This window comes from Lissotriton vulgaris, chromosome 2_1, assembly GCF_964263255.1.
Source record: "Lissotriton vulgaris chromosome 2_1, aLisVul1.2, whole genome shotgun sequence".
NCBI lineage: Eukaryota > Metazoa > Chordata > Amphibia > Caudata > Salamandridae > Lissotriton > Lissotriton vulgaris.
This window is the reverse complement of record NC_141687.1, coordinates 899,346,915-899,369,345: the sequence shown is the minus strand read 5'-3', so window position 1 is coordinate 899,369,345 and position 22,431 is coordinate 899,346,915.

The window sequence follows — 22,431 nt, the reverse complement described above, 5'->3', positions numbered from 1 at the left end:
CATACCCTTCCAGAGAGAGGACACAGTCAAAACTAAAGGATTGTGGTCACTGTCGGTAGATGTCAAGACCACCATATCTATCAGTTGAGCCCAGAGCCTATAGTTCAGGAGTATATAGTCAATCCGTGAGGAGCGGCCCACCCTGTTAAACGTGTGTGCCCCAAGGATGTCGGACTTAGATCGACCATTAGTTGCCCTAAGGCCAAATTCCAAGCAAAGAACGTTAAGGTCTATGACACTTTGGGTCCAGCTTCTAATGGGTGTGAGAGTGAGGGGGGTGATGCCTCTCCTAACATCATCTTCCCTGGTACCTAGTATGTCCTCACTGGCTAGTGGTTCGAATGAGCAATTAAAGTCCCCAGCTAGTAAAATGAAGGAATCAGCATTACAAGATCCGAGTTCCTCCTCAATTCCTGTAAGTGGCAGCATGGATGCACCACCCCTTGCCCCTCTTACATAAATATTGAAAACTTCTAGCTTCCTCCCCCCGAACCTTTAACTGATACTCTCTGCTGGTCAGGTGATTTTGTTGGTATGGACCTGATATTTAAACCCATGGAGATACTAGCCCAAATTAATAGGCCGCCAGACTGGCGGCCTTTACCGCCAGATGATTGTGCCGCAGGCACAAAGTAGGTGGAATAACCCACCTTGTGGCGTGGTTCCAAGCACCAGGTTTCCTGGAATAGGCAAATCCCGAAGGATTCAACAAATGAATTCCATTTGGGTATGTCGATGTTCCGTGCAAGGCCCGCTACATTCCAGCTAAGCACCTTCAGCGCCACACCACCAACACCCCCCGACCTGACATAGGGACAGACACAAGGGGGTCAGGATTGGAGCTAGGATTCCTAACCATAGGCGGTGACAATAAGTCCGCCTCAGTTACCCCCGGAGAGGGCTGGGTAGTCTCCGCCCCTGAGGGTAGCATTCATGATGGGTTGGAACCACTACCAAGAGTGTCTTTATTATAACGGATTACTGCATCCAGTGGCAATGATATCGGGAAAGTCTGGGGCAAGCTGCATGGAGCGTGGGCCACCCTTTGAGAGGAATTGCATGACACGCCCTGTTCATTTAGAACCACCAAGGCTATTTTGTCAGTGGGATGTTTTGTGACTGGGTTAGGATCTAAAAAACAGGTCAATAACCTTCCTATGTCCGTTTCTGTTCTTGCAAGTGGAATACTCCTTCCTATGTTACACTTAATAGACATGAATTTGCTGCTCGGCAAAGGGGGAATGTCTTTGGAGCCAGTCAGGGGTGCCATTAATGTAGGGAGTCAATCTACCTCTTCTAGGCAGCCAAACCTATTAAAGGTTGGTGCCCCATTCCACCATCTATTGGTGCCTTGCCAACCATCTCTTTCCCCTCCCCGAGCAGGGTGTCGTACCAGTGACCAGTTTCCCCCGTGATTTAAGCTAGGCCGTGGAGGGTATAAAAAAGTGAGTGGTCTAACTACAATAGACGAGTTGTCACCACATGTGTTCCAAGAACATATGTGTTGTGCCGTGTGTGGATCTTCAAATGAGACTACAATGCAATCACCTGGGATGGATTTGTATGACGGACCTATCCAAGGAACCCTTCGCACCATTAAAATTTTGCTTCTCAAGTGATTAGGTAGCGGTCTATTTACATTCAGCCAATGAATTACCTTATTTTTAAGAGACCAAAAATGTTCTTGATGTTGGGACTCAATTTCAGGAACTCCAGCTAACACCACCACATATGACCTTACATCTGGGGGGAGATCTATGTAGCCCCCACGAAAGTTCTCTATGATTTGTGGCCCCTGTAAGTTAGTTCGATGGGCCTTAATTTCTTTCGTCCTCGGGGCAGCAGCTTCTTTTTGGAGAGGTATTAGTTGTGGAGGGAGTTGTTTCGGTATCTTCGATGTGGGTTTAGTGACTTTGAGATCGTAGGCCTTGTGCGTGGTCTGGGTATTGGTTTAGTTGGGGGGCGGTGCTTGTGGAGCAACAGTGGGTGCCAGTGCAATTTTATCAGCTTCCGATGGAATATTAGATTTGTTTTCCTTTAGGCTAAGGCTTGCTAATGTTAGGATACTCTTTTCTACTTCTAGAAGGTGATTTTCTATACGTGAGAGCCTGAGTTCTAGGGGAGTTAGAAGCTTTTTTAAAGTCTCCCATACTATTTTTAAGAATTCCTCATCTCTTCCCTCTACCTCGCATGTGGGTACCCCGTTTTTCACAGCACCATTATGTGGGTCATCTCCCCCTCTATAATATCTAACTTGGTGACATCTATGATCGAGCAGTTCTCTTCGACGCTTGAAAGCGCCTGAGCTGAGACTCCGTCCCCACCTAACCCACTTTCTACAATAGACTTTCTATCATTAAAATATTGTGCCCTAGCAACTTTGGCCTTCTTCCTCGAATAGGCAGATCTTGTGTTACGTTTCCTTTTTTGTACCACACCCTTATGGCTAACACACAAGTTATTCCCTAACACCTCATTAGTTATAGGAATTCTTTCAGTAGGTGACCCCAATTCTAAGTCAAGTGCATTCAAGGTGGGACTCTGATTGGTATGAGAATGGGCAAGCCCTGGAGTAGTGACTGGCGCAGGTGAGGTTGTGGCTATGGTATGATGGATATCCGCCTGAGTGGTAATTGGCCGCAGGCCAAACGAACGCTCAGGGGTTTTAGCAGTTGCAATGTGGCCCAGGGATGATTTCTTAGACATAGCAATATCCTGGGACAGTCTTCTAGCTGCGTCTAGTTCTATAGAGACTCTCTTTTGCATTTTAGTGATTTCAATATCTATGGCTGTATTGGTCCTAGTTATTAAGTCATCAAGAGTCCCATTCAACATCTTCCCTCCTTTAGCAGCCTTGCTACGGCTTACACGCGAACACATGGTTCCTAGGGGACCTGCCTGAAACTAGTGACAAAATAGCAATACCAAAAAAGCAGGGTTGGCGACAAGGGTGAGGCCCAGTCCAGTCTCTTCTGTCCTCGAACGGCCTCAAACGGCCCGCCCTTTGCCCGGGCTTTGCTCCGCGCTTCGACCCGCGCGCGTCCCGCGAGCGCGGGCAGTGGGCTGCTTAAGTATAAGACCACAATGGGCGTGGCTTCCGCGGAGAGCGGGCCAGGTGTGGAGAATTGGCCTTGCAGGGACTCCTGGTCACTGGAGTCCCTGCCGACGTGCTTGCAGCCCCGTTGAGCCTCCGCAGCCCCTGGTGCAGTCACAGTGAAGCGGGACCCGCGAAGCAGGACCGGCGAGCAGCTGCTCGAAGCTAAAGGTGATCCGGTGGTCTGGAACAGTTCAGTGGCAAGGGGCCTTGTCTTTCCGCAATATCTCCGTGTAAGGGCTTGCAATCCCACCTGATGGAAAGAAAAGAGCCGGTTTTCAGTGTCCGATACACGGTGGGCGTGGCTTCTGGGGAGAGCAGGCCAGGTGTGGAGAATTGGCCTCGCAGGGACTCCTGGTCACTGGAGTCCCTGCCGACGTGCTCGCAGCCCCGTTGAGCCTCCGCAGCCCCTGGTGCAGTCGCAGTGAAGCGGGACCCGCGAAGCGGGTCCGGCGAACAGCTGCTCGAAGCTAAAGGTGATCCGGTGGTCTGGAACAGTTCAGTGGCAAGGGGCCTTGTCTTTCCGCAATATCTCCGTGTAAGGGCTTGCAATCCCACCTGATGGAAAGAAGAGAGCCGGTTTTCAGTGCCCAATACACGGTGGGCGTGGCTTCCGGGGAGAGCGGGCCAGGTGTGGAGAATTGGCCTCGCAGGGACTCCTGGTCACTGGAGTCCCTGCCGACGTCCTCGCAGCCCCGTTGAGCCCCCGCAGCCCCTGGTGCAGTCACAGTGAAGCGGGACCCGCGAAGCGGGTCCGGCGAACAGCTGCTCGAAGCTAAAGGTGATCCAGTGGTCTGGAACAGTTCAGTGGCAAGGGGCCTTGTCTTTCCGCAATATCTCCGTGTAAGGGCTTGCAATCCCACCTAATAGAAAGAAGAGAGCCGGTTTTCAGTGTCCGATACACGGTGGGCGTGGCTTCCGGGGAGAGCGGGCCGGGTGTGGAGAATTAGCCTGGCAGGGACTCCTGGTCACTGGAGTCCCTGCCGACGTGCTCGCAGCCCCGTTGAGCCTCCGCAGCCCCTGGTGCAGTCACAGTGAAGCGGGACCCGCGAAGTGGGTCCGACGAACAGATGCTCGAAGCTAAAGGTGATCCGGTGGTCTGGAACAGTTCAGTGGCAAGGGGCCTTGTCTTTCCGCAATATCTCCGTGTAAGGGCTTGCAATCCCACCTGATGGAAAGAAGAGAGCCGGTTTTCAGTGTCCGATACACGGTGGGCGTGGCTTCCGGGGAGAGCGGGCCAGGTGTGGAGAATTGGCCTCGCAGGGACTCCTGGTCACTGGAGTCCCTGCCGACGTGCTCGCAGCCCCGTTGAGCCTCCGCAGCCCCTGGTGCAGTCACAGTGAAGCGGGACCCGTGAAGCGGGTCCGGCGAACAGCTGCTCAAAGCTAAAGGTGATCCGGTGGTCTGGAACAGTTCAGTGGCAAGGGGCCTTGTCTTTCCGCAATATCTCCGTGTAAGGGCTAAGTCAGTACTGTGATGAGAGATCACAAAGGGAAAAGGAGGCACAAGGGCCAGTACATTCACACTGTTACTGCTAAATACTATGGCATTCTTTGTGCAGTACTCAGGGCTGATTTTCGACAGGACAGCACAATATCTTCTAAACCTCTGCCACTGGAACAATATGCGCCTCCACCCCAAACTCACTGCTGCTCATTTGTTTCAGAGAGGCTTTATCGAGCCACATATTTCAAAATAATGCTGTGCAATAATCATCTCCAATATAGTAACTACTCGTGTGGGCTTTCCCCTCAACTCACCCATTGTGGATTATCAGCCTACAGGAAATAGGATAAATGTTTTTCCCTAATATATGCATACCCTTTCTACAGCTCCTCCTTTCTTCACGCCATCAACCTTACCATGCCCTGAATTGTGGCACCCATGTTTGGATATCCTTGGAGCCCAGAGGAAACTCACTTTGTACACAATAAAAATACATATCAGCAATGCTATACTGTAACATTACCTGATCAGCACTATTTATGGTAACTTGTGAGAAAGCCCACTCTAGAAAGTACAAAGTTACTTTATAATCTATTTTCTGATTGCAAGATGTGATGACCCGTACTCATTTACCCATCTAGCAGGATTTCTATACCCACAAAAGATATTTTCTAGGTCACTATCTTGCCATGTTGGATAACCAGTCTCAGGTTTTACACCTTGCATCATGGAAAATCCTGGATGCCTTGCAAAATGTAATAAATGACAAACGAGATGTGGACCAATCATCAATCAAATATTTCAGAAATCATATGTACCTGCGGATCTTTATATTGGTTCACTGTGCCACTGTACCTTCCTTGAATTGTTGTGCTCTTGCTTGTAATAGTTGTTTGGTTTCCAGTATGTTTTGTTTTAATTACTTCTCATAGCCTGTTGCTTTGTTTTTATTGTGTGGTTGAGTGTTCTGTTGAAACTGTGGATTTGCTGATTTAACTAAAGAAATGTGCCACTGGTCTGCTGTGGTACACACAAAGCTCTCACATTTCCCAGCTCCACGTGTAAGAACCTCACTGCAGTATTTTCTTTGAGTTTTGGGACAGGCCTAAAATCCCAACAAGCTGAAATGGATAATCTACTAAGGAACTAGGAAAATTAAGTGTTTTGTGTGGAAGTGATTTTGAGTTAATTGGTTTTAATGACATAATTATGTCACGATGCACTTATATGTTGTTGACATTCTCAAGATGTATATGTTCTTAAATATAAAATATGTTATGTTGCCATTTTCACGTTTCCCCTGGTGCATACAAAAGTAGCGTGTTCATTAAAGTTCTTTTCATTGCATTCTGTGAATTCCATTACTAACTTTATTATGGAATTATTAGGACTGCAAGTACCAGAATGCAAAAAATAAAAGCAGAACTGGAAGCGCTGCTCATGGACAGAGTAAGGAAACTTGAGACGTCTGTTCTACCCTCGAGACACATTCAGACCAAGATATACCCTTTCCATCCCTATCTTCTCATTGTGAGACCTTTTAAGCTTCCTTGTGGCGTGCCTGGAAGCATTATAAGTCCTTCCCTCCACCCAATGAATACGTACCATTCACTTCTCCTGGTCAACTGTAACACAAACCCAGCTCTGAACTCAGAACTATTGCACCATTCCTGGCCTGTAGTAATGTATTACATTTTCCTCACAACTTCCATTATCAAATTGTAAGAGTAGTGCCGATGCCACGTTGATACTTGAACCTGGTAGCCACAGTTCTAGCTTCATCAAAAGTTGAATGAAAAATGAAGTGTCTAATTCGTAGGCCTCTTTCAGGTCCAAGCCAAATTGCCTTCCTGACACGGTGTAAGAAATTGGGTTTCTGATTGTGGGGGGTGGAACCTTATACAAGCAATACTACAGTCCTGGTCAGGGTGAAGTCACAAGCAAATCCTAAATTAACTTGAGCTCAGCCTTCTGGTAGCTTGGCACAGAGCAGCCAGGATTAACTTTAGAAGCAATATATAAAGTACTGGCGAGGAGATGCATCAGCTCTATTGAATCCACAGATTAGATGGCAGAGCACATTCAGGCCAACTTCCAAGCATCCAGGACTGTGGTGGAACTACTTGGGAGTGCAGGACTCACAGATGGCAGGGATCATGTGCTGGGTTTAATGTTGTTGGAGCCTGGTCTGTCCCTGAGGTTTCTGATCAGGAGGCTAGCCAACTAGCCTTTGGAGTCACTGTTGGTTCCTGGGTTTAGGTTGCAGGTCCACTCCTTCTCACCCAGGCATGAAGGCAGTAAGGCAGTAGGTCAGCACAGTGGGGCAGCAGTATAGCAGAGTAGCAGTCATTTCAGCAGCACCGCAGTGATTCTTTTTGATTGGAAGAAGCTTCTAGAAGTTTCCACCCCCCAGAGGTGCTTGGAATTTCCTGCCTCCCTTCCCTGGCCTCAGATTGTGTTTGATTAATAATAGATTCGTGTCAAACAAACCATTTGCGGTAGTGCCCAAGTAGGACCATTGTGATGCGCCAGTATGGTAGGTAACAGCTTCTCCCCCTTGGTAACTCAGAGTGGCCCATCCTACCAACACCTAGCATCCCTCTGTCACATTGTCTGGGAGCAATACATAAAGACCAACTGCCCACTAACCCCAGCTATGTGATCCATGAAAAGTGGCATTTTCAGAAATATGATTAAAAGTAGAACTATATGTTTAAAGAGGGCATTTATTTGCAATTCTTAAGGCATCAAACTTGATCTGTCTTCCTGCTCCCAATTAGACATTGCAGCTTATTAAATGCAATAAGGTAATATCATTGTTATCCTGTGGGATAGGTAGGCCTTGCAGAAGCGAAAACACATTTAAGAGTTTTTCACTACCAGAGCACGTAAAACTTTAGGAACCTGTCCAACATTTTATTTACACTGCACCCTGCCTTCTGTGCTGTTCTGAACATACCCTAGGGGTGACTTATATGTATTAAAAATGAAGGTTTGGGTCTGTCAAAAGGTTTATTTTGCCATAACAAACTGGTAGTTTAAAACTGCACACACAGGCTGCAATGGCAGGTCTGATACAGGTTTGCAAGGCTTCTTAAGTGCTGCAGGTCCACTAGTATCATTTAATTTCAAGGCTCTGGGCACATATCGTCCAACACCTCGTCTCGCGTTTTTCTGGCACCGCTGTAATTAGTTACCACTTCATTGTCTGATGTTTGTGTAGTAGCCTGATTTTTTTTTACGTGTGAGAGAGGACACAGGACCTCAGAGGTGATGGGTCTTTGGGTTATAGATCTGGGACCCTTAGAGACACTAGGGATATTGGAGGGCAGAGATTGGTGACCAGGATGAGGTTTTATTCCTGGTTGCACTCATAATGTTCCCTAAGCAACTGACCAAAGACTTTTGGATCACCTCTGCTTGTGGGAGGTTTTAAAATCCATACTGGATTTTTAAAGTGCAGAACCTCTTGGCGCTCGCTGGAAATCTACTCCAAGCATCGTTTTTTCAGCTCATCTAGTGCCTACTCCCTTTCATCAGTACTTCACCGATGTCCATGTGAAATGTGCCGCTATCGTGCAGCACACAGTGGCACCGTGTAAGTTGACATGTCTGGTAAGAGCAGACTTTGTAAACCTGTAACTTGCACAATCACTGGAAGAGGCTATGTGTTGACGAATGAATTTTGATTGCATCTTTACTATGTCGCATGGGAGGATGGCAACACATTTACTTCATTAGAGCTATATGCTGCATGCAGTGGATGTATGACGTTACAACGCATACTTTTACTCCGCATACCATTACAACGCGGTATTCACAACGCATACCGTTACAACGCATAGCGCTTTGGGGTGCTGGATAGTGGTAAGTATAATTTACTATTCTAACTCCAGTCCCCGTGGACCCTAGGGAAGGTGTTGGATAGTAAATTAAACTTACCTCTTATCCTAGAGCACCCCCAGCGCAATGCGTTGTAATGGTATGCGTTGTAATGCCTGCGTTGTAGTGGTAGTGCGTTGTAAAAATTGCGTTGTAACAGGTGAATACCGCATGCAGTCATTGGCAGAGCAAATACCCACAGGACATGTACAGCATGAATGCAGAAAAAAGGAGCAGGGCCAGGTAGAGTGGTTGAAAGGTAATGAGATCCGTCTATAAAAATCTCACTGTCTTGATTAACCAAGCGTTGCAAATTGTTACTCTTTAATTTAGCACGCTTTCTTGAAAGTTAACGCTTTGGAGTGACATGTTATGGCTAGCAGAGTACAAATTGCTCGAATGGGTGGTTAAACGGTGAGGTCGCAGGTTAAATGAACACGGTTGTTTATGAGGACACAGCCCGAATCCATTTGCATTTTAATATTCTCCACGAGAGGCAAGAAGCCATTTTGAGGACAGCTTGTTTGGAAATCCCATTAACAGGTTATTTATGGGGCGCATGGCTGCCTGACCCTTTAGCCTTGTTTTGTTAAACATGAATCAGGAGGGCTGGAGGCTTCTCTGCTATTGTTTTTTAGCTTTTGATGACTCTAAATTCATTCTTTTTATGAATTTAATACACTTAAACCTTCTTCTCGTCTCAATTATTCAATACACGATTTTATTTCTAACAAATACATACATTAATAATTAAAATGCATATTTGTGGGTTCTCTTGTTGGTCACAGTGTTACTCATCTGAACTGATAAACTCCACTTCTTCAAACAGGAAAATCATTCTATCCAGTACTGCAAGGTGGGCTTTGTCTGATGACTATAAATGATGGATAGTCTCACAGTTCCAGCCTAAGCTTTTTCAACTGCACAGTCAAGCTGAGCATTGCCCTTTCATTATGCGGGCGTCCATAGCTGCTCTTGAGCCCAGTGAAAGGTATTACTCTCCCACCTAGGTAGGTAAAGTAAAATGTCTGTAGTAAAATAACATTTACATAGCGTACACATGGCCATTAGTATAGCAGGCAGATCAACCAGCCACCAAAATATCACAGCCGCAGCTTATGGAACTTGAACCCGTCAGCTGACTAGAGAGAAACCAGAAGACAAGGCGATATCATCACAAGATGGGTCAGTTTCTGATAGAAACCCAGGATTCGTGTGGCTCCTGAGTTACAAGTCCATGCTAATGGCAAACAGAGCCCAACACAAACACATCATCACTGCGTTAATCATTTTGACTTCCCTTCTTAACTTACTCATCTGCTTTGAACTTAGGTGTTGTCAAATATTTATTGGCACACTTGTTTTCATTTCTATAAATGACTTTCTTTTTTTGTAAACAGTCAACCAGTTAAATTACTTTCATGCCCTCGTTTAAAAACAGCTAGATCATATTTACTGTTATGATTATTGTGTTTCATTGTAATATGTTCTCTCATAAATTGCTTATGATCAATTTTGCTATGTTGATAGTAACTCTACATTTCATGTAATATGTTATATTCTGTCCCCTTCCCTACCCTTCCCTCCTCCTTTCCTTGATTTTATTTTCCCTTTGATTGATTATTCTCTTATTGTAATTTATTGATCTATGATAGCTTGACGTAATTTCCCTTAGTCAATTAATTGTAATTTACTGCTATTACATATATTTTTCTGTATTGTCCATTTCTGTCACTTTTTGAAAATTCAATACAATTATTCTGAACATAAAAAACAGCTAGATCCTTAAAAAGCACGTTAACTACTTTGGTAATAGTTACCATAGAATTGACATTTACATTCGACTCACATTTCGATCTGAACCATTCCTAAGATTTGAGAGATTCTTATGAGGGTTTTCGGGGCGATCTGATCGGCACACTGTAGCAGAGCAGCGCCCTCAGTTCTGGGTGAACTGGTACAGCTATGCAGTAAACTGTACATTTGAAATGTGTCAGCAAAGGGCAACAAGTATTGGCACAGCCGACTGGTCTCGCCTATGGTTCTGCCAATATGTTTGAGCCATGTTGTACTCTACTGTGGCTGCTATTCAGTTTGCCAAAAAGATATTGGTGTAATGGGGCATGGAATGAAGTGCTCTAAAGTTGAGAGTGTAATGTTATGTTATGGTGTGGAGAAGAGAGAAGAGAGAAGTGGCGTAGAGTGGCGTGGAGGGGAGTGTTGTGGCGTTGCGTAGAGTGGAGTGGCATTGTGTAGAGTGGATTGGCATTGTGTGGAGTGGATTGGCATTGTGTGGAGTGGAGTGGCATAGAGTGGAGTGGCGTAGAGTGGAGTGGTGTAGAGTGGAGTGTCCGTGGTTCTAGCAGGAGCGGTGATGTTGTGAAAACAAGACAGTATCACAGCTTCTGCAACAGAGTACCGGTCCATATTCTTATATTCCACTTCTCTGAAGTAAACGGACATAGCTGTATGTTTTTCCAATTACAAGTAATTTTCAAATACTAGCAAAGCTGCGAACAAAATCAGGGCTACTATAAATGCGTTTTGCGCCCAGGTCATGTAGTTTAAGTTGGATGAGAGGACTATAAAGGGTATATTGTTGGGCTATTAGGATGGTAAAAGGAAGGTACAGCAGGGGTAGTATATAGGGTGCAATTCGGGAATATACTTTAAGGGAAGGGTGGGCACTCATTTTAAGCAAAAGGATGCCATGCAATCGAGGGACGACAGTTAAGAAAAAATTAACTCAAAGTATGAAGTTCCTGCTCCTACTTTGCATTATAAGATTAAGCAATGCAGGATGTTTTAGAGCACACAATTTTTATCTCTGTATCTATAAATGTAGCTTTAAAGTTAGACATCATCCGGAAAGGGGGATGGGCATCATAAGACCGATAGCACCAAGTTTTCACTAAGTATCTATATAGAAATGGTTCGTATTGTTTGGTTTATGCTTGAATAATGGTACTTTGACTTTGAGATGCTGGTCACTTTTTTTCATTAAAGTCTTAGGATAATGTAGTTAGAAGTTCCTAGACAGAAAGTAGTAATGTACTGTGTGCCACCTGTTCTGTGATAGTTTGGTAGCTTCATAAATGGGTACAAGGACGACAGAGCCCATGGGCTGCTTTTAACAGGGCAGGAAGGGCTGCACTGAAATATGGGGCATGCATTACTCACAGGACTGGAACACTTGCTTGTAGTGTGCTTTCTGTGCCCGGTCCCTCTGCTTCAGCTGCATGGCGATGTGGTGCTTCCAGCAGGGCAGCGAACGCTGCCCGGTGAGCTGGGGTTCCGGAGTTGAGACAAAGACTACCATGGCAGTGACAGCCCAACTGCAGCTAACACTAGCAGTGCGAGCAGTGCCATAAACATAGTAAAATGACTATGCATATTTGTCTTTCACCCTCAGTCAGGTGATGCAGAGTCATGCTTGATTTAATTTAATAACTCTGTGGCCCTGTTCAAATGATTAATGTTCTTTATAAAAACAACATATTGAACTATGTTTAAGTCAGTAAAGCTTTTTCAACTGCCTAGTCAAGCTGAGCATTGCCCTTTCATTATGCGTGCGTCCATAGCTGTTCTTGAACCCAGTAAAAGGTATTACTCTCCCACCTGGGTAGGTAAAGTAAAATAGCTGTTGTAAATTAACATTTACATAGCATACAAATGGCCATTAGTATAGCAGGTAGATCAACCAGCCACCAAAATATCACAGCCGCAGCTTATGAAACTTGATTCCATCAGCTGACTAGAGAGGAACCAGAAGACAATACCCAGGCGATATCATCGCATATTGGATTGGATTGCCAAGGAGCATATTTCAATATTCCAGCACACCCCAAAAATTGAAAATACCTACGACTTCAAGTATCTCTGTGCTACTACTAATTCTGAATTCTGTCATTCTGTCTCAAATTTGCTCTCTTTAGGTTTACAAAGTGCACAGTTCCAATAGTAGCATTCTTACAATGTCATGGTCAAAAGGTCTACCTTTACCTGAAAGACTGACTCATAAAGGGGTAAAAGTAACTGCCAGGCTAGGTACTCAGTGGACTGGAAAACAAGCATCATGGGACCGGTTTTGGTGCATAGCACCTCCTCAGCCTGGCCTGCTGGAAACCGGTGGCGTAGCGAACAGGGGACCCACTTCTGGGCATACCCTTCCCACTTAGGGTAAAAATGCAACACAAAATATTGATGGACTGAATGTTGAACATTGTCAAACATTCACCCCCATTCACAGATCTGGGTTTAATCCATCATTAGTTTGCTTGCCACGCCATTCCAGTTTGAACCCAGCCATATGCAAATCAGCCTTGACCCTGTTCCCCATGGGAATAGTCCAGCCCAAACTGCCAGGCCAGGTCCTCCCATGAGGAACAGGGCCAAGGCTGATTTGCATTCCGCTGGGTCTGAAATGGGGTGACCAAGTGAGATAAAGAACGATGATGGATTCAACCCAGAACTGTGACTTGGTGTGAGTGTCTAAAACGTTTCTGCGCTCCAGGGGCATGGTTTGGAAGCTGGAGAAGATGGCGGCGTAAGCTCTTACCTCCTCCCGTGGCTCTGCTTTCCCTCTGCATTTTATGCGCAGTTTCGAGGTAGCAACGACCCTTGCGGAAAATGAGGTCTGTCATTGACCTGCTTTTGGGAGAATTTCGGTGTGATTACGAGACTGCGCCAGGTGGAAACAATTCGGCCTGAGCACCGAGCCCCTCCACTCATGCCGGAACCCGTATGACAACAATGTAAGAAGCGGACGAATTGCTGCGGCTCTACGCTATTGAGGTGAGGCTGAAGAGTGTCCAGAGCCCAGAACAACAAGTCTAACACCGGCTCTGAGGTCCGTTGTTGTCATTCGGATCACCCGGATTGCCCGACTCCATTTGCTGACACACGCGCTTACACCCAAAATGGTGGGCTAACTCGGCGCTTACTAGAGATCCTGGCTGCAGTATTTCTGTGCGTTATCCCTCATATTATTCATATAAACAGCCTCCTCGGCAGTGTTTTACATCCAGGCGCTTTTTCGAACAGCAGAGGTATTTTAATGCTATGAAACTTCGCTAATGCACAGAAACAGAGAACTGACAAGCCGAGCAGCCGGCTGACTATCATGATGAGTTTAACTCTGTTCTAAACAGCTGCAGAACCGCTACTTTGGGGGCTAAGATTAAATGTAACACTGGATAACAACATAAAATTAGCACATGGTTGTGACTGTGGTCTGTGACTGTGGAGATTACTTAAAGGGCAATTGTCAATCCAGCTGGCTTTGTGCGGACCACCGATGCCCTTCTGTTGTCAAGTATCTGGCATGCATGATCCTTGTGTACAGATATTGTTGTTTGATGTGTGAGGGGTGCTTTACTTCACCATCCTCATTCATGTTGCCTGACTCTAAAATGGCTGCCGCCTAAAGATGCCTATCTCTAACATTAGCCTTGCCTGATCCTAAGATGGCCACCTGGATGGAAGGTTCTTAACAAATTGGTTTCTCCGACTGTCATAAATATAGCATTTAACTAGCTCTGTGATCTATCTGTGTAGTACTTCCCCTATCAATCACTATCTTCAGCTATTTAACTCCAAGGAGTAGCTGTGCAACTTTCAGGTGCCAACGGTAAACATATTTTTCCTAAAATCCACTGCTTGCAACACAACTCGGCTCTCACAGCTTGTATAACATGGGTGAAAAAGAAGCAAAAAAACTCAAGAGATTTAAGGCTGATCCACCGAATCCTGATTCACCCAATAAAGGTAAAAAGGACATTAATGTTACAATGGACACAATACGGAATAAATTAGCAGAAGTCCACGACTTGGCAAAATCTATGAAAGCAGAAATTTCTGCGATCAGACAGGACATCAGAGATACCAACACCAGGCTAACCAAAACAGAGACCAGGATAAGCCACCTAGAAGACACAGAGACAAAAGTCTGCAAATCCCGCAAAAACGTATCAACCACGATGGACTCTCTGACGAGGAGACTGTCTGAGCTTGAAGACAGACACATGGGCGTCCGCAGAAATTTTTCCAGGGGGGGGGCAAACCTGGCAAATGAAGGGACGCGGCTAATGTTAATCAATAGAGGCGGGGCTAAAATGGCAGACAACCAGGATCGGGTAATGCTCAGGCCAAGCTGAGGATAAAAAGTGGTGAATTCTGCATTTGAAACTGGATAACAATTAGAGTACACAACTCAAGAAGCTTGTAGGTCTAATCAGTTAAGTCGGAACCCGGTAGTTGCAGAAAACCAAGCCAAAAGAAATAGCTAACACATGAGTTGAAAACCATCTAGACCTGGAAAAAGTCCTATCAGCCCACCCATTTGGCGGAGCATCGTCATTTAGGACCACCAAGGACACAGTCTGTGTACCATAGCCCAGATAGAACGGCTTGCAAAACACTCGACTAATGTCCGGGTAGATGGATGATGTGTTTCCAAAGCATGTGATGTTGATAGAGTGCAGTGCAAACAAAATCAATAAATGTAATGAATTAAAATGACTATACAGACAGAAAAAATTATTTATTAGGATCCGTCTGGACGTCAATATAAAAACAATCTAACAGTGTGGCAGTATCACTGTTAATATGCAATAGATGCTTACGGTCAACATGTTTCTTCCCTAGTGGTGTGAGATCACCGGCATTCTTCAGGACCATTCCTATCTCAATGCTACATCTATGTGTCCTCAGAGCAGGGCGGTGCCTTCTCCGCCCTCATGCTTCTTCTACCCACTAGGTAGACGGGTTTCTTTCTGCAGCTCCTGACCTGCCTGTGCTTCTTGTGGTGTCCGGCAGTGACAAGAGACCCTTTCCTGCCTCCCCCAGACTGACAGGGCCATCCTTCTGGGACACCCCCAAATGCAGACCTGCACTTAAGGCACCCACCCCATAAAGGGGTGATGCCCCCTGACCTCAGTGGAACTGTGCTGCAAGCAAAGGCAGGAGACATAATCAAAGAGCACGTATGCGGTGCATGTCATGCCTCAATCAGTGTGACATGCCACATGCTGGACTGCACACAGTGTGTGAAACCAATGTAGGCTCAGAGTGGTGATTTTTAATCCGTGTTCCTTTTTTGAGTTTTGCACTTTTTTTGGGGGGGGCTCTAGCTCGGTTGTGTGAAGCGCCTGGACATCAACTGGTGCACTATGTTCGACTCGTAAACAGTCAAAGTTTCTGCCTTGTTTGGGACCTGCCTGTAACCCAGTGCTGAACCAACCTCAGCAGCTGACCCTTAATTCCCGACAATCACAGCTGTGCCAGGGCACTCCACTAAAAACCTATGCGGCACCTGAGTCAGTTTTGACTTGCAGCACCTCTACTGTGCTCTGCAGAGAGGCCAAAGTTTGAATGAGAATGAAACTCACACTGCTTTCATACTTTGGAGAGCTCAATTCTGCCACCAGAACCCCTTCCACCATCTGAGCTCCTCGAACCTTTACAAGCAACTCAGCTAGTGTTATGCGCTGCATCTAGGTAAGGTAAATACTCTTAGGAAACAGGCCTGCATGTACTACACCAGGTGAGGTCAAACTAGTAAAATGTACATAAGACTGCATCGCTGGCTTGTATAACATTTAGGGTTCTTGTACACTCTGTTGAAAAACTGTTCTCTTCTGGGGCCGTCCCACATCAACCTCTGGCCTCAGTCTTCAAACCCCGTGGGCTGCTTGAAACCACCCCGAGAGGCCACCTCAAAGGCATTGATGCCACTGGGGCTGATAAATGCCCAATAAACCATAACGACCGGGGCAACACAACTGCTTTATTCCACCTCGACCCCTATCCCCCACATTTCGAAAGGTTGCTCAGGCCCAAGCACGTGATCAGTTCGGAGAGGGCAAAGGACTCTCACATTCTGTGCGTGAGTGGGCCGAGCAGGCTGGGTGGAATACACACCTTTCTATGGCTACAAACAGTGGTTTGTATGAGGTGTTCCTGGCAGCTGGGTTTACTACAGACGAGGCACTGGGCGTAAAACTCACTGCCTAACAGCTGGGCGGCCTCAGTGCTGGGCAGCCTCAGTACTGGCCCATCTCCCAATCCGACCCTGGCTGCTTCCAAGGCCAATGACTCCTTGGTCTGTGCACCTGAAGCAAGCTGAATAATTGCCCCATTAACTGAAGCTGCTGAACAGAAAAATTGGGAGCACCGCAATTTCCTGACAATGAAATATAAACATATCCGTACACCATCACATTTTTCAGCTAATCACATCTGTGCCAAGAAAAATACTGACTTAGAAATTCTTTTTTTCAGCAATGTGAAAATTACAGTTGGGGGAGGAACTGATGCAGTGGTTTAAAAACTGGAGTTCAGTTTAGAACAGTGAAACACTTTAGTATGTACCTTCTGTCAACTGGATCAATAAATCCTAGTGCAAGGCATAGATTTAGTTTAGAGAATGCGAACATGCAAGGCTGGGCCAGCGTCTACATGGATGGCGGTGGACAGTTAGTTTGCGCTTTAAAAACAGCCAGGCAGTAGGACTGAGAACGGCAGAACGCGTGACTGCGGAGCGGGTAACAGGGTGAAATAGCAGGTCCGGGAGCAGTTGGTGCTTGAATTAAGTCGCGGGGGCAGGACTAAGCCGTGTGTGAGACCCCCACGCCCCTCTTTTATCCCATAGAGGTTCACTCCACTCAAGGAGAAAGGATAGAAAAATGCAGACCATCAAAGCACATTATTTGAAGAAATGAATACAGAATTAGAAATTATTTTTGGTGATGAGGAACACGAGCCAATCCTTGCTAAAGAACCTTACATTTGATGCGTAAAACAGCTCGAATCATTTTTGCACGATTTTGTTGCTTCTGTGGTAGTAAATGGTTTAAAGTATTGTAACTTCAATACATATACCAGAAATGATTCTACATTCGTGTAGGCAGGACGAAAGAACAATTTCTGACATATACATGACATTTACCGATGAAAAACTTTTTTAACTCCAACATAGTTTAATGAAGTATTTATAGTCCATTAAAACATTTTAATTCGCTGTTAGTTTTACAAAGGCCTTTCTCCTGAATGCACCGTGTTGCTGGCAATCCTGTGTGCAGAGAAAGTGAAACCCGTCTTGTGACGCACCTTATGTGATGCTGATGAACACATTGTGTGGTGTGAAGAGCTTCACGTGGGTCAGAGCGGCCTGCGTGGTGCAGTGTTTCATGTGCTGCAGAGTAGCCTGTGTGGTGCACGGTTCCGTGTAGTGCAGAGCGCCTGTGTGGTGAAATGCTCCATGTAGTGCAAAGTGGCCTGAGCAGCGCGCGTAATATGAAGAATGGGGCAGGTCCGTGAGTGATAGCTGCTAGAGACCACGGGTCAGATTATCACCACGTGTAGTGGAACAATTGGCAGATCGGGCCATAAGTGATGTTAGGAAACAGGGCGGGCTCAGAACCACATGTAAGCGCGGCGCGCGTGGTGGGGCTAAGGTAGGAGCTGAAGGCTGATCAGAGGAAGGTTAGCGCGCATGCATGACCTGTGAGGCATCGGTAGTTAACGTGTCCTGGGCGGCGGCTCAAGCAGACTTAAGGGGGCCTGTGATCTGCGGGGCGGGGGAAAGGTCGTGATTCGTGAACCCCCACTACCGCCTTCGTCTTAATATTATATACACAAATGACACAAACCATTCATTTTTGATGAGAAACAGATTTCGCTCTTACTTGCAGACCTTCGCTAAATGCTACTCTAAACAGGCAACAGCCGTGCGTTTTCCCAAATTCCTGCTCGGCGCCGGGCTGCTCCTAAATGACGGTGTCACCGGGCCGGCCCTGGAAACAAACACCACTGTGTGCATGGTGGGGCCCGGCTGTGTGTACTTTGCAGCGTAGGATAGGTGGCGCACCAGGCGCAGCACTCTCCGGCGTCATGATGTCATAGGCATTTTGGTGCTGCTGCTGGCCTAACAATGAAGAGGCCTGCTCTCTCACAAAATAAAAAGTTCAGAAGTTCGGTTCCAATATATTTGTTTCTTGAAAATAAATGCCACACTGACTCACCAGATCCAGAGGGGGGCAAGTGCCCCCTCTTGCCCCCCCCTGCGGACGCCCATGGACAGACATTGAAAAGGGAACCTGCGCATTTTTGGAATACCGGAGGGTTCGGAGGATCCTCGGGCTCATGCATCTCTTTTCTGGAATCCTGGTTTACACAGTCAACTAACTTGTCCTTCAGCAATCCACTTGAATTTGACCGGGCCCACAGAGTCCTATCTAGAGTTACTCAAAACCAAAAAGACCTAAGACCAATTGTATGCAAGCTTCTCCGCTATCAACATGTGGAACAAATCCTGTCCTTCATGCGTAAGAACAATCATATTCCATGGAAATCTAACAGAATCTTTATCTCCCAGGACTACAGTAAAGAGACGGTGGACATTAGAAAAGGCTTCATTGCTCTTTGACCCAGGTTACGCTCCTTGAACTATCAGTTCGGCTTTGCAGGCCCTGCGAGATTCCGTGTGGTCATACAAGGGGTCCCCCAAGTTTTCATGGACCCACTCCAACTGAAAAGATTCCTCAATGGCCCTGATGAATTCTCAAAGGACAAGAAAGTGCCGGGTGCCTCCAAGGCTGGCACCTGAGTATCTCTCTAAATTAATCTATTCATTTATAATGGTCAATTACCCTGTGATGTGCTCATAATTCTGTTCAGTTGCAGTAGTACCTCAACTTTACAAGGTCACTTGGTAAGGTCTGGCTAAGCTCTTTGCCCACAATGTTCTGATGCAGATTAGCTGTTTCAGTGCTTTAGCCACACCTTAACACTCTTGCTCAATTGTCTAAAGGTCCGCCAGGTTTGCTATCTTTCTTCACTGCAGTACTCTTCAATGATTATCGACCAGATATTATTAGCTAATGTCTAGTTAATTTCTAGTCTCCAGTTCACCCTGGTTCACTGGTTTTAAGTCAAACATTAGCAATGTTCGCATGTATTGAACCTGGTATTGTTCATATTGTTTCAATGCTTTATCTAGATCTTCACACACTTGCTCAATTACCTACAGGTCCGCAAGGTTTGCTATCTCTCTACACTGCAGTACTCTCTAATGTTTATTGGCCAGATATTATTAGCTAATGTCTAGTTCAGCACTAGTCTCTAGTTCCCTCTGATTCACTGGTTTTAAGTCAAACCTTAGCAATGTCCATCTGTATTGAACCTGTTATTGTTCATTTTGCTATTCGATAGTTACAGCCAACATGTGAGTAAACACACAATAAGGAGTTCATGTTCCCGTTAAGTAGTTTGTATTCGCTGCTTTTGGAATATGAATGGTTTCGTTTGACCAGTATGACTTTGTTATTTGCCATGGAAGGGGAGCTATTTTCCCCTTGTCACCATGTCTACTAGGTACTTTCAGGGTGGGGTGGGAGGGATGAGGGGGAGGGTGGGTTTGGTTAGATGGGTTTGAGATTTTTCCTGATTTTTTATGTCTGTATTCTGCTTTTCCTTATGTGTGATTTTTTTATGCTCAAGTGCCAATTTCCAATTTGTTTCTGTAACCTTGGATAATAATTCAGAAGACTACGCCAACATGCAACCACTTTACAACATGGCCTACTGTGTCACATATTCTGCCTAACTAAAACACTTGTGTGGGTTTAATTTTTATGAATTTCTGTGCTTAACTTTAATGTGGTATATTGTTAATTCTGCACATCCCTTATGCGAACCAATTGTCAATATATCTCAGATGCATTTTACACACCCTTTTAGTTACAAAGGATGTTGTGGACCCTCAGCTTATAATTTTCTTGATTGTACTAATTGGGTGACTACTGATGTGTATCTCCTTCGTTCCATGTACCTCACACTCACTGCTATTACACAGGGGACTAGGATTTCGGAACCACATAACAACTGCGATATAAGGCCCAAACGACCCATGCTGACACTATAATTATGTTGTCATAGTTCATACCTAATATCCCTTTGGGGATTACTAAGCGCGATAACATCAAAATACTTTCTCTTAATGTCAAAGGCCTTAACCATCCGTGAAACGGAGAAAGATTTTTGAATATCTCCAGAAACAAAAAGGGAACGTTATCTTGTTACAAGAGACAAAGATTGACGCCAAGCAATTTCACACACTCAAAAATAGGTTCTACAATGAAGTTGTCGGATCTGAAGCAATAGGCAAAAAAATGGTGTCCTAACTCTAATAGCGAAAAAATCACACATTGAAATAGTAGCACATACAGCCGATGCAAAAGGAAGATGCGTCACAACTAAATTGATTAAAGACAATAACAAATTCTTTGTTACCAACGTTTATGCACCTTATATTGATGACTTAGACTTCTGGAACAACCTATCTAAACGGTTAGAAACTATTCCAGACTCGGCTATGCACATACTAGCGGGTGATTTTAATTTGCCCGTGGACCCACCCTTAGACATAGACTCAAGGTGTCCTTTTCGCAGTAACAACTCCCACAACGCCTTTCTTAACCTCTGCTCCCGTTTCAACCTCCTGGATTCCTGGAGATTACAAAACCCCACAGGTAGGGACTATACGTTTTACTCAGCCCCACACAACTCCTACTCACGTATTGATTATCTGTTTATCTCCAGTAATGCCACTGCCAGAAACATAGAGACGTCCATAGAACCAAGAGAAGTGTCAGACCACTCATGTATCTCCCTATCGATTTCAAACATAAAACCGAACAAACAGACATGCTGGAGACTCAATGACGAAGTCTTTAAGAAAGAGGAGCACAGGAAAACCATTGAAAACGCAATACAGAATTACCTTCTGGTCAATAAAAGAGGTGACACGTCAGATCTCACTAGGTGGGAGGCTCTGAAGAGCACGATTAGGTGAGAGATTATTAAATTCGATCAGCCAGGAACAGGGATCACAATAGGACCCTTAACGACTTGGAGAGGGAGATTTCTACTTTCTACGAGCAAACATATAGCATAATATATGAGTATAATACCCAGTGACAGAGCTGGGATATGGATTTGGCAGAGGAAATCTAGGTTCTGCGAATCAAATAAGGCAGGTAAAAGTCTAGCTGCATACCTGAAGTTTAAAACACAAAAGAATATGACTAATAGCATAACAGACCATAAAGGCTCAACCCACTCTGACCCAGACAAAATCGCTGAAGTCTTCAAAGACATTTATAGTACATTATATACCAAAAATTAAGATCTAGACAACACTAGAGTCGAAGACTACCTGAATGAATGTGATCTTCCAGCGCTTACAGATGCAGATCAGTTAGAACTCAATAGCCCAATTACCGCCTCAGAAATTAAGAAGGTGATTAAATTGCTCAAATGTGGGAAGGCCTCTGGTCCTGATGGGTTTAGTGCAAAATTTTACAAATACTTTCCATTGCTTCAAGTTCCTCCACTCTTACATCTGTTATACAAATTTAGTAATGCTGGCAGAGTCACTGGAACTCTCGCTGAGGCCATTATAGCAGTGCTGCCAAAAGATAGGAATGACCTGTCACTCCCCAAAAATTACAGACCAATATCCCTCATCAACTTAGACTGCAAACTTTATGCAATCATTCTCGCCAACCGCCTCCAGAAATTCCTCCCTAAACTTGTTCAACCCTCTCAAGTCGGGTTCTTAAAGAATAGGTTATCCAGTGATAATACTAGGATCTTGGGCCAGGTATTGGAGAAGGCTAAACTCACCAGCTCACCTACAGTGGCTATTACACTAGATGCCGAAAAGGCATTCAACAAAGTTGACTGGACGTACTTAGAAGCGACACTGAATAAATTCAATCTGGGGGAAAACTTTATACGTATGGTAATGTCTCTCTATTTCAGTCCCTCAGCTAGGGTGCGAGTGGGAGGAGCGATCTCACCTTCCTTAAAATTAGAACAAGGCACAAGACACGGCTGCCCCCTTTCCTAATCATTATTCTTACTTGTCATTGAGCCTTTCTTATTTCACATTAGGAGCAATGATCAGATCTCCGGGGTTCACTTTAACGATTACACGGTCAAGATTA